A 12,732-nucleotide genomic window follows, 5' to 3' on the forward strand; every position below is an offset into this window, starting at 1 on the left:
AGAATCTTGGAGAATGAGTAGGAGCAGCCTAGTGAAAAAGGAGACAAGGCCACTGCAGGCTGGAAGATGGCAAGAGCAAAAGTATGGGGACACACACGACACGGTACGGTAGCCGGGGAGGAGGGATTACAGGCACTTGACATTTTGAGAGAAATAGCACCTGTATGAGCTGCAAAGGGAGAGGCAGGGCATGGTCTTCTGTGCCAGGTTAAGAGGTTTAACCTTATCCTGGAGAGCTCCAGATGGTTCTAAAGGAATGGCATAGTCAGATGTGCGTCTTGTGCCACTCTGGAGGGTAGGTTTGAGTGGAATGACCCTGGAGCCAGGAAGACAAGCTAGAAAGCTCCCACAGAAGTCCAGGTTAGAAATCATAAGACCCTAGAAACTAGGGCAGTGGCTTATGGGATGGAGAGTAAGGGTCAGTGCAATAAATATTTAGGAAGAAAAATCTACAAACAGGGAGGATTTTCTAATAGTATTGGTTTTCTTTAGGTAGACTAGAAAGAGACTTCTGTCTTCTTCCAGTATGGTCGTATGTTTCTGTAAAATTTGCAAAAGTAAGCTATTTTTGCTGCAAATAGTTAATACTGCTGGTAGTATCATGTAAATTTTTACAACTATTGTCAAAGTTGGAAACACTTCTACCAAGTTTCATGTATGAGCTATGAGATTTCAGGGCATTTTAAGTTTTCTTGTGCAGTGTCTAATCTTAAATACTTCTTGAATCGATACAATCCAGTTTAACATGAATGTTCTGATTGTGGTGGTGAATTGAGTTTTGTGTTATCCTTGTAGATGTAAGTATTTCATATAAAGTTATCATGAAATTTAATGTTTTCTTAGTGTATGCCTCTGGAATTTACAGACTTCATTAGGATGAAATACATCAGAGAAGCTAAGATGCAATCTGATACAGTGAGATGCATGAAACATTTAATTTCACATGCAGGCATGCTTCGATTTGCAGTACTCCCACAGTTTGTGCCTTATTACACAAGAGTTTAATAAAATATATTCCCTGAAATTGTTCAAAAGAGATGTATGTATATATGTGTGTATGTTATCATTGTATAGGTTACCTTATCAAGTACATTCCCTATAGGAAAGAACTTTTCTTTTTTTTTCTTTTTATTGAAGCATAATTGACTTACAATGTTGCATGAGTTTCAGGTGTACAGAAAAGTGATTCAGATATATATAACTATATATATATTCTTTTACAGATTCTTTTCCATTATAGGTTATTACAAGATATTGAGTATAGTTCCCTGTACTATACAGTTGGTCCTTGTTAGTTATTTCATGTACAGTGGGAGAACTTTTATTTTAAATAGGCATGGACAAGAATAGACTTACATGCTTAAAACTTTATACATACAGTCGTTGAAAGAGTTTTCCATAGACCAATTTCTGGCTCTATAAATGTAGAATCTTGTTTCTCCTCTACTACCTACATATTTCTGAGAACAGATGCTATTTGGACACATTTATTATTGAGATACCATCTCTGGCTCTACTGGCTGAATCAGAACAGTGTTCCTAAAAGCTACTCCTACACTGGGAAGACTAGCAGTAATGTAATTACACATAGAAGTGACTGCTAACAACATAAACGTATCCTACTAAACCCAAACTAAATGTATCTCCAGCTCACCTTTCCCTAGCCAGACCCCCAAGTGCCCATGGGCACTCCAACTCATGGGAGGGGCTTGAAAAGAACAGAGATGGAGGAGAAATCAGAGTAGAAAGAGGCTGCCATCTTAACTGTTTGTACCTAAAATAGCTTACTTTTGCAAATTCCACAAAAACGTATGACCGCGTAAAACACTGCTAAGCCTCTCCCATGAGGAGTCCATGGAAACAAGGGGCCCTGCAGCTTCTTGGTGAATCTTCCTAATGTACAGGACTTGGAAGGGGATTCTGGCAAAGGGGAATCAAGTAGCTACCAGAGCTCTAGCCTGGATGCCTTGGCAGAAGGTGGTATCTCACCTGAGATATAGGACCCAGAGGAAAAGCAGGTTGAGAGGCAAAGATGGTTAGTTCATTTTTTGACATTATAAGTAAGTTGGTGATTTTTGAGGGATATTCTGGTAAATGTATCCAGTAAGCAGTTATTTATTCATATATTTGTAATTCTAGTATCACTCCCCTGTTTAAACAAAGAAAATTCAAACAATCCAAAGGTAGGTAGGAAAAGAGAAAAAAGAAACCAAGAGAAAGCATATGTCACATGATATTCAAATATTAAGCCACCTGTATGGCCTGTCTGCTGACCAATTAGAGACTTGGAAGAGGTCCTGGAAGGCCTCCCTGTGACAAGCACTGCCTCTTTTGTTGCTAGATCAGGGGAAGGTCAGGGTTGGGGGTAATGTAAGGTCTCAAGGCAACAGCTATTTACCAAACAGGACAGAAGAATTTCAATTTGTTATATCAACTTGTTCTAGTTGCATATTAGTATATCAGTTCTGAGGGCATATATATATATATATATGTATATGTATATATATATATACACACACACACATTTATACACACACACACACACATATAACAATAACAAAAAAGGGGCAGAAATAAGTCCCAATATTTCTGTAGTCATTATCAATATAAACTGGTTAAAGTCACCAATTAAAAGCAGATACTTAGATCTATTTTTTCATTCGTGGAAAAAAAAATTTATGTCATTTCCAAGAGAAAAACCTAAAGAACAATATAGTGAAAGTGAAAAAGAGAGAGAGAAAACATATACTAGACAAGCACTATCTTAGATAGCAACACTAAGAGCAGGCATAATAATTTTTTAAGGAGAAAAGTAATAAAAGGAGATAGTCACCAAAAGATAAAACAATTATGAACTTGTATGAACCTAATAATGTGTCCTCAAAATTATAAGGCAAAATCAGACCAAATTATAGGCAGAAGTTGACAAACTACAAAAAAGTGGAAAATGTTAAACTGTCTCACAAATCAATGGATTGAACAGAAAAGAACCTCAGGATAAAAGCAATCTAAGTAAACAGATTAGCAAACTGGATGGAGAGATATATAGAGAGAATCTTGCACATGTAAAGAGTTAATATACGTTTACAAAAACTGGGACATTCAAAGTCTGTTTACTAGACAACAAAAAGTCTTAACAAATTCTAAAAAGAGCACATCTCTCATCTCCAAGAATTAGAGTTAGAAATCTGTGACAGAATATTTTTTAAAAAGCCATAACTTTGAAAACAAAATTGGAAAACACACTTCTAAATAGTCCATGAATTAAGGATAAAATTCTAGTGGAAAAAAACGCAAAATATTTATAACTAAGGCATAACAAAAGCATGGCATATTAAAACTTGTGATATGTAGTTAAAGCAGGATTTAAAGGGAGATTTATGCTCTCACATAAATATTAGAAAACAACAAAGATTCTGAAAATAAATAACTCTAATATTCAACTCTAGAAACCAGAAAAAGAACAGCAGAGCAAACACAAAGAAAGTAGAAGGAACAAAACTATTGATACAAAGATAAAAGTAGAAATTAAAGGAATAGATAATTTTTTAAAAAGAATTACCATGATTTTAAAAATTAGAAGGATATTCATTGCAAAGTCTGGCAAGACTGATCAGAAGACTTTCTGTACTCCAGTCTCTCACCTGCATCTCACTTACCCCAAGTATCCTTTTTGCAAGCCTCTATTGTGTGGGGTATTTACAATTTAATTTTTTCTCCATTAAAGAAGAGCTGTGTTTAGAGCAAAGGGATTTTCTTTTGCACCTCTTCCTGTGGCACCTAGCATAGGGCCGGTCACGTTGGCTGGGTCACGCTGGCTGTATTCAACCATTGTCAGCTGAATGAATCGATGTAAGAAAGATGACAGTACTGTACTACTCTCAAGTGCTCTACAGCACTTGACCTTCTTACAAGGCACTTACTTTCCCTTGCTTGTTTTGATGTTTGCATCAACCCTGAGCAACAATGAAGCAGAGGTTACTTTCCAGATCTTTATAGATTGTTTTGAAATTTTTATAGGCGAGAAAACCAAGGTTTGGAGAACGCATCGCTTGCGAGTGTCAGAATGGGAACCAGAACCCAAACACCAAATCTATAGTCTTTTCCCCCACGTGGTGTTCCTACCGAGTCATGAAAAGCACAGTGGTAGCTATTCACCATTCTGGCCTCGAGGGTCTCTGTTCTAAGGCAGAAAAGTTTGTGCTACAAATAGAAGGAATTCCACCCTAAATGATTTGTTTATTATCTTTGAAAGTGGTATTTCAAGAAGCATTCGCTCAGCCACGAGAAAAATGAGCCATTCAAAGAAGCTCGCTTTTGCTGCAGCCGGGGAGCAGGGAACGCCGCAGGGCGCGGGTGCAGGGTGTCCAGGCAAAAGAAAGGGCTGGGTGGGTGCCAGGTGACCTTCCCGGACAAAACCCCCAGCCCAGAGAGAGCGCCCGGTAACAGAAGACCCCCGGAACGCCACCAATTCGGTCGGGGGCTTCACACTGGCGTCTGCTCCTGTGCCGCCGCAGGCGTCCCCACCCGAGTAACAACAACCCTGGGAGAGACGCCTTGTGCCTCTGACCCTCCGTTCTTGTTCAGCTCCGGCGCGCGTTTCCTCCGAGCAGCTCCCGAGCCTTTGGCCTGAGTTTCTTCCTCCCCCGCCCAATCATCTCCAAAAAATGCAGTCCAGTCCCGAGAAAGAGCCGCGCCTTGGGGGAGGTAGGGTTGTCGGAGAGGCTGCGGAAGATGACTGGATCCCCAAGGTTCGTAGCTGGGCTGCGGCCAAGGCTGCCGCAGGGCACGGCTTGCGTCCAGCCCCAGCACGCCGGCCTCCTCTGCGGCCCACCGCACCCGCCCCAGTCCCGCTCCTTGCACTATTAAAACGCAAGCTGGACCAGCAGGTTTTTTTTTTTGAACAGCCTCAAACGGGCAACAATCTAAAAGTCCTTTCGTACAGAGCTAAGTAATTAAGAATGGTGACGCACAAGACCGCTAGTATTGTGCAGTGTTTAGGAAGAACCAAGTTGATCCAGGTGCGCTTGCGTGCAAAGACCCTCCAAGATCTAGTGAGTTAAAAAGCGCGTTGCAGAAAAATACAGCAACACCGTTTTGTAGACAGTACATCTAAGTAATGTATGAAAGGCAAGCCCAAAAGTGGGCTGGGGGAATGAAGAGTGAATCTGTTTTTTAAAATATTTAATATATAATAGCAATATAAATAAATATGTTCATATATTGCGTAGGTGACCTTTTTTCAAAAAAATAAACTTTATTTTTCAGAATAGTTTTAGATTTACAGAAAAGTTCAAATAGAGTTCTCATAAACTCCAGTTTCTGCTATTACTCTTTTATTAGCATGGTGTTTTGCTACAATGAATGAGCCAATATTTATGCGTTATTATTAATTAAACTCCATACTTTATTCAGATGTTCTTAGTTTTTAGCTAATGCCCTTTTTCCAGGATCCCATCCAGGATACCACGTTACATTTAGTTTTCGCATCTCCTCAGGCTTCTCTTGGCTGTGACAGTGTGTGTCTCAGACTTCCCTTGGTTTTGATGCCCTTGACAATTTTGAGGAGTACTGGCCAAGTTTTCCGTAAAATATCCCTGAACTGGGATTTGTCTCATGTTTTTCTCACGATTAAACTGTGATTATGTATACTTGTGAGGAAGACCACCATCGGTACACACTATCACTGTTTTTTTTTTTTTTAAATGGGAAATGACCTTTTCATTTATTTTTTATTTTTAGCACCTTTAATTATTATTTATTTATTTGGCTGTGTTGGGTCTTCGTTTCTGTGCGAGGGCTTCCTCTAGTTGAGACAAGCGGGGGCCACTCTTCATCGCGGTGCGCGGGCCTCTCAGTATCGCGGCCTCTCTTGTTGCGGAGCACAGGCTCCAGACGCGCAGGCTCAGTAGTTGTGGCTCACGGGCCCAGTTGCTCCGCGGCATGTGGGATCTTCCCAGACCAGGGCTCGAACCCGTGTCCCCTGCATTAGCAGGCAGATTCTCAACCACTGCGCCACCATACTATCACTGTTGATTTAACATTCTTGATGTTGACCTTGATCATCTGGCTAAGGTAGTTGGTCGCAGTTTCTGCACTATAAAGCTACTCTCCCACCCCCATCTCCATTTCCATACTGTTGTGTCACCTTTTTAACGAGAGAGGGTCACCTTTTTAATGTACACAGTCACTAAGTAAGGTACACTGGGCTGGAGGGGGCTTGGGTAAATCCCCTCCCCACGAGTGCGGCGCAGGGCAGGACCGGCCTGCTGCATCCTCCTCCCGCGACGGAAGGCCCTGTAGTTTCCTTCCCCTCCTCGGGGAGGTTGCTCGCAGCCTGCGGGCCCAGGACAGCCCTCACCTGGGGGCGGGGCCGAGCGCAGACCACGCCCCTAGAACCCGCCCCGCCCGGGCGCACGCGGCTCCGCCCCGGGGCGCGTTGGGGCGGCGGGAGAGGGGAGTTTTCCGCCCTGCGGCTCCTCCTCCCGACCCTCCCTGACTGCTGAGCAGCTCGCGGGTCCCGAGTGCCCAGCGAGCCCCGAGAGCGGGAGTGGGACATAACTCGAGGCCGGTCCGAGGTGTCGCGCCTGGGACGCCCGCAGAGAGAGCCGCTGCTGCCCGCGTCCCCGTTCGCCCCTCGCGGTCCCCCACCCCGGTGGCCAGTGGCTAGGTGAGTGAGGGTTCCCCGGCCTGCTGGGGGTAAGGGACGGGGCGGTGGCAGGGTTACGCCGCCCCCGCCGGAAGGCCCCGGACTGTTCCTTGCCCCCTCCCGTTCCGGCCCTGCGGCTTCCTGGTTACATGGCGTGGGGGTAAGGGGGCGGGTGTCGGGCTGGTCCCGGACGGGCTGAGTCGGCCTGGCTGCCCAGCTCGGTCAACGGCGGGGAGCCCTCCCTGTGGGGTGGGGGGGTGCACAGGCGGGGCACCCAGTGGCCAGGGCCACGTGATTGTGCTGCTCCGCCGGAGTCTGGGGCTCAGGGCCTGGGCCGGATTGGGACCGGGTGAACCTGCGACAAGAAGGCGACTGGCTGGTGTGGGGATGGCCGGTGGCCACGGCCCCTCTGACCCCGCTGAGTTCTCGGGAGTGTGTGTACCCTTCTGGGAAGGGCTTATGTTGAGGAGAGCTAGCAGAGGAGGCTGCCTTCAGGAACTTTCCTCCGGAACTGGAAAGACGGAAATTCCTGGGAGCTGCTAGTTGGAGTTGATTTGTAAGGCACTCTATTGCGGGATCCATCCCAGGTGTGTTTACCTTCTCTGCCTTTCCCCCATTTCAACCTTGAGCTACAGTTTCAGGGAGAGATTCTTGACTTTTACCTCCCGCTGGGCTCTACCCAGTCCCCTGAAGATTTAAAAAGGTAGAAACGCATCTGTTGGCTTAAAGGAGAGCTGTGCAGTTCATCAGCTTGAGACTTTGGGGAGGAGAAGCTAAGCTAGACAGTTCTAGCCCAAGCTGGGAACAGTTTGCCTGGTACATTTCTGTCCCTGCCCCTCTAATCAGTGACCTTTCTTCGGAGATTGGGTGTTATAGGACAGACCTGGGGTATCTGTGGTAGCCCGCCGCTCTGCCTTCCCTCCCTGCCTTCACTTTGCTCCCTGCTGCTTTGACCTGGGCATGGAGTGGCCCTGTGAGGGGTGAGCCTCTGCCCTGCCCCACGGCAGGAACAAAAGGTTACAGGGCAGTGCCAGGCTGAGTCCAGGAGCTGGACAGTTAGGGCGTGCTATCTTGCTCACCCCCGCTGGCTCTCATTATGCTCCTCCATTCCTTCCTTGTTTCAGTCAGTTGTTGGGGATTCCAGGAGGATTAACAGGGCCCCTTCCCTCAAGGCACTCTCCATGCTACCAGGTGTTCCCTGACAGGAGAGGCCAGGTGAGGTGCCAGGGCTATTTGTTGCCCTGGCATGGGGTGCTCCCTCCCTCGGGCTCCTGCATCCCTCCCGAATCTTGCCTCTTACTAGTCTCTATGCCTTCATTTCCTCATCTTTAAAGTGGGTGGTAATAATAATACCTACCTCACAGGGTTATTGTGAGGATTAAATGAGTTAATATACTTAACAACCATACAGCTCAGGCACTGATCTGATCAGGTGGTGACTGGTGCACCATACCCCTGTGTCCCAGGATAGACATAAAGCTTACAGCAGGGCCTGGCGCATGAGTAATCATCTGTAAGAGTCAACAGTAATAACAACAATAGCTATCACTCCCTTCGTGCCCTGAAGGTCCGAGTTGAATTACTCTCCTTCTGACCTGTTCCTCTGTCTTAGCTCCTGCTGTTCTGCCCTCCTTCCCCCAATTCTGCCCGTTATTCACCACCCTCCTGGGAGCCATCCAGGTGCCTGGAGCAGGAAGGGACAAGACATGCTGTGAGCCCATGCAGCCCTCCTCCACTCCTTCGGCATCACTTCTCAATACTCGCCTTGGAGTAATAATTATATGGCCACAAGTCTTCTCTCTGCCCCGTCCTCTGTGTCTGGAGGGTGGGGGGTATTTCTCACTCATCTCTTGGTCTCACAGCATCCAGAAGGGACCTTGCCGAATGTCGGTACGCAGTAGATATTAGCTAAGTGAAAGAGGCAGGCCAGGGAAGTAAGGTTTCCCTCTTCTTAAAATATTTGACTTTGGAAGCTGAATTTGGATAGGCCAAAAAAAAAAAAACAACTTGGGAGAGTGAGATGGAAGTGAGTCCAGGCTGAGAGGTGGGCCTAGGAACTGGCTGAGAGGCCAAGTGGGAGTCCCCTTGGACTCCTTTATGTCTCCAGGGCAAGGATGGTAGTCAGGGCTCATCCCGGATTGCTGCACCTAAGATCCATTAGTGATGCCTTGGCCACGTGATTTTGGGAGGATGGGTAGTTTGAGGTGGTAGGAGTGAGAATTGAGCCAGAATAGGTGAGTGTGGGTTTTTCTTGGGAATTCACTGGGCGGGGGAAGCCTGTGTGGGCAGGAGGTGAATGTAGAAATGAAATCCGTGCCGAGTGCTGGATGTTCAGAGGACCCAGGGTCTTTGTGGAGCTCCCCTTCCTTCCTGCTCCTTCCTCTTCTCAGCTGCCGTCTTTTCCCCCCTGCTAAGCCTGAAGCAGTCCCTGATACTTGTTCCATGGGGGCCACTGGAGGAAGATTCTGTGTGTAGGTGTATTTTACAATCACAGCCAAGCAAACAGACTCAGGTTTCTCTGAGTTTTTGTCCGCAGCACCCTGTGAGCCCATTGCTTGCAGAACATCAGGAATCTGAGGGCTACCTAAATAGAAAAGCTCTTAGGGGAAATGAAGAAACCAGTTTCCTTGTTGGGAATTTGCATTTTTAAAAGGAGTTGTGAAATTCAGTGGCGCTTTCTAATAACCCTGAAACCATACCATATTAGGCCTACTGACCCTGAGCCCGGTACCCCGTGAGATAAAGGTCTGATGTCACGTGGTGGTTTGTATTTGGGAGAATCCTGACACTGCAGCATGAACAGTGACTTGAACCACAGCTGACTTTGCTCCTGATGTGAGAAAGTAACAGGTGAGGCCAATGGAGGGGTGAGGAGACAGAGTTCCCATCCGTGCTTGGTATCCTGGGACAAGCCACATAGCCACACAGAGTCCCAGTGTTCTGGGTGGTAAAATGCCTACCTCACATGGTTGTTTGCACAGTCTGGTGAGAAGGTGTTTGCAAAAGGGGTTTGAGATCAGTTAGGGGGTGGTAATGGCAGTGTTGATATCTTGGTTGTGTTCCTGCGAGGAATCTTGAAGCTGGGGGTGGAGTGTGCAGATGGCAGGTAGCTGACTTCTGGTTCTGTGATCTCTGAGTGTCTAGTCTTCCAGGGGCTTGTGCTCCTGAAGGTCCCACTACCTTAGCAGAAAAAAAGGGGGAGGAATCACTCCTGAAATTGAGAGGGAAGTCAGGAGCCCCCAGCCTCTTACACCTGTAGCGTGGGGAGAGACTGGCTTAGAGGACAGTGTGAGGGACAAGGAGAAACTCAGAGGCTGATAACAGGGAGCCAGAGGGAGTATATGGCAGACTAAGCCTGGGGAGTGGCATTCCTGGGGGAAAAGGGTGTGTATGTGGGGGGCTGGTGATAGCAGACATCAGCTTGCTGTGTCCACCTAAAAGGGCACGGCTATTTTAGGAAGCAGGTGACAAGGGATATTTCTATTGAACTCAGTGTTAGTGAGTATCCACTGTTTGCCCAGCCCTGTGCTGGGAGCACAAAAGCAGAGGCCACCCCTACCCACCCTAGGTTGTCCCCTGCCTGTTCTGTAGTACAGATGTAAAATAATTTATTCAACCTTTCCCCCATTGCTGGGTATGGAGACTGTTGACTTTTTATAGTTTGAAATGGTGTTGGAGTAAACAATCTATAAAATCCTGATTGGAATGTCATTGAATGCTTTATTTGTAAGGAAGAGTTCACATTTTTATGATATTAAGTTTTCCAAATCAGGGACAGATTACAGGCCTTGTGATGTAGAATGTCTTCATTAGATATTAAGAATAGGATTCTAATTGGATATGCTGGAGATATATATATATCTCATAAAATATATGTCATATAATTTGGAAATTATTTGTAAATAATTTTTTTTTCCTACTTTTTTTTTCCTGTTTTTTGGTCATTCATTTCAACCTTTATTGTTACTCATTTCTTTTTACTTCTGGCTTATTTTGTTGCTCTACTTTTAACATCTAAATTGGTTCATTTATTTTTAGTCTTTTAATTAAAAAAGTATATAAATCTCAACGTTTTCCTCTGAGTACAACTCTAGCCAGTGGGCCTTTGTATGAAATGCTCACCTTTCCATTGCTTTCTAGTACTCTGTAGATCAGTTTTGATCCAAGGATTTTTTAGAAGGCAGCGTCCTGAATTTTTTTTTTTTTTTTTAAATCACTATTGACTTTCATTAGTTTTGAGATCAGAGCTAACAGAAGTAGCTCGTTTTCTTTTTTGAAAGATTTATTGATTGATTGATTGATTGCTATGTTGGGTCTTCGTTTCTGTGCGAGGGCTTTCTCTAGTTGCAGCAAGCGGGGGCCACTCTTCATCGCGGTGCGCGGGCCTCTCACTATCGCGGCCTCTCTTGTTGCGGGGCACAGGCTCCAGACGCGCAGGCTCAGTAGCTGTGGCTCACGGGGCCAGTTGCTCCGCGGCATGTGGGATCTTCCCAGACCAGGGCTCGAACCCGTGTCCCCTGCATTAGCAGGCAGATTCTCAACCACTGCACCACCAGGGAAGCCCACGTCCTGAATTTTTGAGTAAGTTTTGTGGGGGGTATGGTCATATTTTAATGTTGACCGCTAGTTTTATTGAGTGAATGTGCTCAGCAAAATCTCTCGTTGGACTGTATTAAGATTTTCTTTGTGGCCAGCTACACAATCACTGTGAAAAGTTTTCATGGACGTGTACTCTCTGTGGGATACAGACTTCAGATATATCTGTGATCTTGAGGTTGCCCTGTGCATCCCTGCTTATTGAATCTTTTTTTTGAGTCAAGCTCAACTTATATTTGTCCTGGATTTATGAATTTGGCATGCATGTTTGGTGTGTACAGGTTTATCAAGCTTACCTTTGTGGATTGTACCTTTTGTCATTTGTTGCTTATTCAGTGCTTTTGACCTTTGGCCTTAAATTCTGTATTAACTCTTTTAGGAGCATATATCTCCAAGAATCTGGGAGAATCCCTTCTTTACAGTCCTAAAATTAGTAACTAAGTGCATTTTATAGGACAGTAAGTGAAAGGCTCAGAAATTTGGAGGCAGGCGTCAGTCAGGGAGGGGGTAAGCCGCATCCATTAGTTTCCACTTAGACTCATGCAGAGTAGGTAGTAGTCAGGCTGCCCCCGTTTGCTTCTGAGTCAGGATTACTGTGAGCTCCCCCTCCTTGCCTGTCCCAGTGGCCCCCATGATAGCCAGGTTTTAGGAGGGATGGATAAAAGGAGATCTGTCTGCAACGCCCAGAGATGGGCCTGGGTACCACTCCTCTGCCTTTGTGTTTGGTTCCCCCCCATCCCTTAGGTCCAAGGAGGTGGACGGCTGTGACTCGCAATTACATTTCCTTTTTCATCTGAAGCGGCAAGACGGACTTTCTCTGTTCCCCAAGGGATGTGACAAAACAGTACACAAAAATGTCCCAGGGCCAAATGTCAGGTATAAAGACTTGGGCCACAAGTTTTACACTCATTTCTATGCTTGTGTTTTAAGTCACATGAACTATTTCAAGGGACTAGACTGGCCTAAGCCCTGTTGTACCATGGATTCCTAGGGAGTAGTTTTCCAAGTCTTGTGTTTCCAGATGGCTGAGAAATGGTTGGAAAAAACCCTCAGTTTGCAGAGGCAGGATTATTGGAAAGTCCTCAACATGTTTTTAATATTAATATTTCCACTTCTGGTTTTTCTTTGTGTTCACCTAGTATGTCTTTGCCTTAATTTTTAACTTTTCTTTCTCCTTTAAAAAAAAAAAAGTGTTTCTCTTGTAATCAGCACGTGACTGGGGTTGGGGGACATGGCAGAAAGCAGTGATAATAGCAACAAACCGAATTTGGTCATTTCTGTCTTTGGTAGAGAATTCAGACTGTTTGCATACCAGATAGTCTTGATTTTATTTCTTGTGTCTTGTTTTCTGTTTATTATTTACTATACTTGGATGTTGTTTCTTTCCTGATTTCTGCTGTCTGGGTTAAGTTTCTCATCATTCCTCTTCCCCACCCACTTGCATTAGGATTCAGGTTTGGCCATGATTTAAGAGAGGAGTTTCTCTA

The 12,732-nt window shown here is 45.3% G+C and overlaps 1 protein-coding gene across 2 annotated transcripts in view; it reads left to right on the top strand.

Moving 5' to 3' along the window:
• Window positions 1-6,422: 6,422 nt before the first annotated feature.
• The window catches only part of ANXA11 (annexin A11), a 39,937-nt gene continuing 33,627 nt past the window's right edge, over window positions 6,423-12,732 (top strand). Inside the window, exon 1 of one of the 2 annotated variants that reach the window (XM_068547978.1) lies at window positions 6,423-6,670. The gene's annotated coding sequence lies outside the window, so the exon portion shown is untranslated. Of the gene's footprint in view, window positions 6,671-6,903; window positions 7,237-12,732 lie in introns of those variants that run through there. The other variant, XM_068547979.1, reaches the window with a different exon arrangement.

The sequence above is a fragment of the Eschrichtius robustus genome, chromosome 7, assembly GCF_028021215.1.
Source record: "Eschrichtius robustus isolate mEscRob2 chromosome 7, mEscRob2.pri, whole genome shotgun sequence".
In the NCBI taxonomy this organism is placed as follows: domain Eukaryota; kingdom Metazoa; phylum Chordata; class Mammalia; order Artiodactyla; family Eschrichtiidae; genus Eschrichtius; species Eschrichtius robustus.